The sequence below is a fragment of the Octopus bimaculoides genome, chromosome Z (genome assembly GCF_046866305.1).
Source record: "Octopus bimaculoides isolate indiv1 chromosome Z, ASM4686630v1, whole genome shotgun sequence".
NCBI lineage: Eukaryota > Metazoa > Mollusca > Cephalopoda > Octopoda > Octopodidae > Octopus > Octopus bimaculoides.
This window is the reverse complement of record NC_142944.1, coordinates 49,925,281-49,929,570: the sequence shown is the minus strand read 5'-3', so window position 1 is coordinate 49,929,570 and position 4,290 is coordinate 49,925,281. Positions and strand designations below refer to the sequence as shown.

Sequence of the window (4,290 nt, the reverse complement as noted above, 5' to 3'; positions counted from 1 at the left end):
AAAAAACATCATAACCATCCCCACCTCCATAAACACCCATTGTCCCTATCCTCTGATGCCATTCTCTTGAAATTTGCTGCCTTCACAGGAGCTCACAATACCCCCAAAACAAAGGTTTACTGTCCCAGTTAGAGCTACTATTCAAAAGTGTCTCTTATTAACATTATGGAGTAACATTTGCTACTTTTGGAGTGAAATACGATAGTGAAATGCATGGCCCTCAATTGGCAACCACTCCATTAATTAGCAATTCCCTACTGGTTTTGGGGAACATCATTAGAATCAAGTGATATGAATTATTTATTGCTCAGAGAAACACAGAGAATAATGGAATTTAATGAAATAGTGCAGAGAGCTTCTTACAACACGAGGAGAGAATTAACGATTTATTAAAGGTGTAGCTACATGGTTAAGAAAGTCACTTTTCGTAACCATGTGGTTTCAGGTTCAGTCCCACTGCACAACACTATGGGCAAATGTCTTCTATTTTAATGCTAGGCCAACCAATTGCCTTTATGTGAATTTTGTAGACAGAAACTGTGGAAGTTCATCATACATGTATGTATATGTATCTGTCTGTCTATACATACATATATATATATATATATATATATATATATATATATATATATATATTTGTATTTATAGATCTATACCAAAATTTGGTAAAAATATTGTATCTGTTATCAACGTAGCAAAATTCTCACATGTGAGTTTTTGTATGTATATCGATTTAAATAAGAGCTAAAAGATGATCCATTGTAAAAACTTTATTATGACCTATGATCATTTCGATGCAATATCCAGACCAATTCATGCATATTATAAAATATGGAATATTGTATCTCTTCAGGGTCAGATTAATTCATAGCAGACAGTAAAAATAGACAACTTTCATAGTTGTCCTAGAATTACATGTAAATAAACAAGTTGAAAAGACATGATACGTATTGAAACTGTATACCATGTCGAACTTGAAACCGTTAGAAAGCAGAGTAAGTGAGAAGTGTTTTTACTGTCTGCTATGAATTAATCTGACCCTGAAGAGATACAATATTCCAAATTTTATAATATGCATGAATTGGTCTGTATATTGCATCGAAATGATCATAGGTTATAATAAAGTTTTTACAATGGATCATCTTTTAGCTCTTATTTAAATCGATATTGATATATATATATATATATATATATATATATATATATATATACACATATACACAAGCTGTGATGAGTAAGTTATCACCATTTTATATTTTTAATTTCACGCATGCACATTATTTTTGATTTTATCGACTACACAGTATAGTAGGGTCAGTTGGGCACTGTCTGTGAGAGAAACAGCACCACGACGCAATTCACTCTGCCAGAAATTTGGAAACGACATGCTTTGCTAACATCTCACGAGACAAAAGCCAAAGACAATGTAACTTTTCACCTCTTGGAGGCAGAAATCTGTTACAGTCATTTAATCAGTTGATCATCAAAGATTAAATAGTCTGGTGTCAGTGAGGATGGGTTATCTCCCTAAGACCAGTTACTTGTGGGCTGGGTGAGGGGGAACAAGGGATTTATTCTTTGGGCTGCTTTTGGATCATAAGGACCCTTCTGGGCTTAATCAGAGAACGAAGAATCTCATGCTTGCAACAGATAGTGCTTGAAATGGATGCAGGGGCTGAAAATTTCTTGATGAGTATACATACAGTGACCCAGGTTTCAGGGAGTCTTTGAGTATCTTTGCTCACTCATCTATGCAAAGCTTGCAGTGTATGCTCCTGCAGATGTAGGGTCCTAGCTGCTCTAAGATCTTCCACTTATTAATCATATGGGGGTCCCTTCAACTTTGAGGTGCCACACATGACTGGCCAGAGATATGAGAAATCATCTTACCGGAACCTTGAAGGAGGACTTGTGGTTGTACAGGTGTCACTTGAAGGTCATCCTGGCTGACTCAATATATTTTCATTCTTGGGTGTTGGTTGTACTCACATTACTCATTCATCTTCAGTTGGCTCCAGGCCTGGGGATGTTGTTGTTGCCACTGGTGTTGTTGGGAATGCTATCAATGCTGTTATCATTATGATGCATGGGTCTGGTGATACTGCTGTGGCTGCTGTCAGTGTAGTTGTTGTCATTGTAGTGGTCATCCCTGGCCATGGTGTTGGTGCTATTGTCGCCGATGGTGATGTGGGTACTGTCAGTGGTAATGCTGGGTGTGAAGTAATGCTGTGTGCATTGGTAATGCTGTGGTGGTAATGCTAGATGTGCTAGCCCACAAATAACTGGTCTAAGGAAGATCATCTGTCCTCACTGACACCGGACTATTCATTCTTTGATGACCAACTGACCAAATGACTATAGCAGATTTCTGCCTCCCAGAGGTGAAGAGTTACACTGTCTTTGGGTTTAAAGTCTGATGAGATGTTCACGAGGCCAAAGCCTTTATGGATGCGAAACTATTAATCACTTTATGACTGGATGTTAACTTTATTACTTTAATATATGTGTGTGTATATGTGTGTATATATATATATATATATATATATATATATATATATATATATATATATATATATATACGTATGTACATGTGTAAGCTATGGACACATAAGAGGTGCAGCAATATCAAAGGCAGGTAAACTAGGAAGTTAGTTTTTGTATGTGGCAGATGTTCAGGTGCAATAAACACTGTAAACAAACAGGAAACAACTTCTGTTTCATTCCAGGGAGAAAAACTAGAGGTAGTCGATAGCTTCCGCTATCTGGGTGACCAAGTTAGTAGTGGGGGTGGGTGCGCTGAAAGTGTAGCTGCTAGAATAAGAATAGCCTGGGCAAAGATTAGAGAGCTCTTACCTCTGCTGGCGACAAAGGGACTCTCACTCAGAGTAAAAGGCAGACTGTATGACGCATGTGTACGAACAGCCATGCTACATGGCAGTGAAACATGGGCTGTAACTGTTGAGGACATGCATAAGCTCGCAAGGAATGAAGCCAGTATGCTCTGATGGATGTGTAATGTCAGTGTGTATACCCGTCAGAGTGTAAGTATCTTGAGAGAAAAGCTGAACATAAGAAGCATCAGTTGTAGTGTGCAAGAGAGACGATTGCGCTGGTATGGACATGAGATGAGAATGGATGAGGATAGCTGCGTGAAAAAGTGCCACACCCTAACAGTTGAGGAAACCCGTGGAAGAGGTAGACCCAGGAAGACCTGGGCTGAGGTGGTGAGGCAAGACCTTCGAACATTGGGCCTCACCGAGGCGATGACTACTGACTGAGACCTTTAGAAATGTGCTGTGCGTGAGAAGACCCGGCAAGCCAAGTGAGATCGTTGCCAGTGCCTCTGGACTGGCTCTTGTGCGGGTTGCACATAAGATGCACCATTTTGAGCGTGACCGTTGCCAGTACTGCCTGACTGGCCTTCGTAGGATTTTCGAGCGAGATTGTTGCCAGTGCCCCTGGACTGGCTCTTGTGCGGGTGGCACATAAAAGACACCATTTTGAGCGTGGCCGTTGCCAGTACCGCCTGACTAGCCTTCGTGCGGGTGACATGTAAAAGCACCCACTACACTCTCTGAGTGGTTGGCGTTAGGAAGGGCATCCAGATGTAGAAACTCTGCCAAATTAGATTGGAGCCTGGTATTGCCATCCGGTTTTACCAGTCCTCAGTCAAATCGTCCAACTCATGCTAGCATGGAAAGCGGACGTTAAATGATGATGATAATGATGATGATATATACACACACACAGTCTACCAAAATTCCCCTCTCAAGGCATTGGTCAGACTAGAGTTATAATAGAAGATACTTGACTGAGGTGCCATGCAGTGGTACTGAACCCAAAACCATATGGTTGTAAAGCAGGCTTTAGATGTAGTTGTAGATGTCCAACTGTCTAAGATTAGTTGAGGTTATCAAGATTTATCATTCATTTCTTTTCTGGACAAATTATCTCATCTTTACAGTATAGTTTTCTATATCTCAGTTACATTACTGTACCATATTTTGAATAGGTCTCTCTCTCTTTCTCCTACTCTCTCTCTCTCTCTCTCTCTGAGTATATGTGTGTGTGTGTGTGTGTGTGTGTGTCACTTGTTCTTAATACTGATACAATTTTCTCTTTTCATTTTTCTTCTCTCTCTCTCTCTCTCTCTCTCTCTCACTCTTACCTCTCATCCCTTGCTGTTGAAGAGCATAGGCTTGAAATGTCAAAGACTTTTCCATTCTTCCTGAGTGTCAAACTAATAAAACTTCTTGTTCCTTCACCTGCTTTTATCTTTTGTTTTCTGTA

At 39.8% G+C, this 4,290-nt stretch overlaps 1 pseudogene; it reads left to right on the top strand.

Annotated features, from left to right (window-relative positions):
• Positions 1 to 940: 940 nt before the first annotated feature.
• The window catches only part of LOC106870001 (histone-lysine N-methyltransferase SETMAR pseudogene), a 33,436-nt pseudogene continuing 30,086 nt past the window's right edge, over positions 941 to 4,290 (top strand).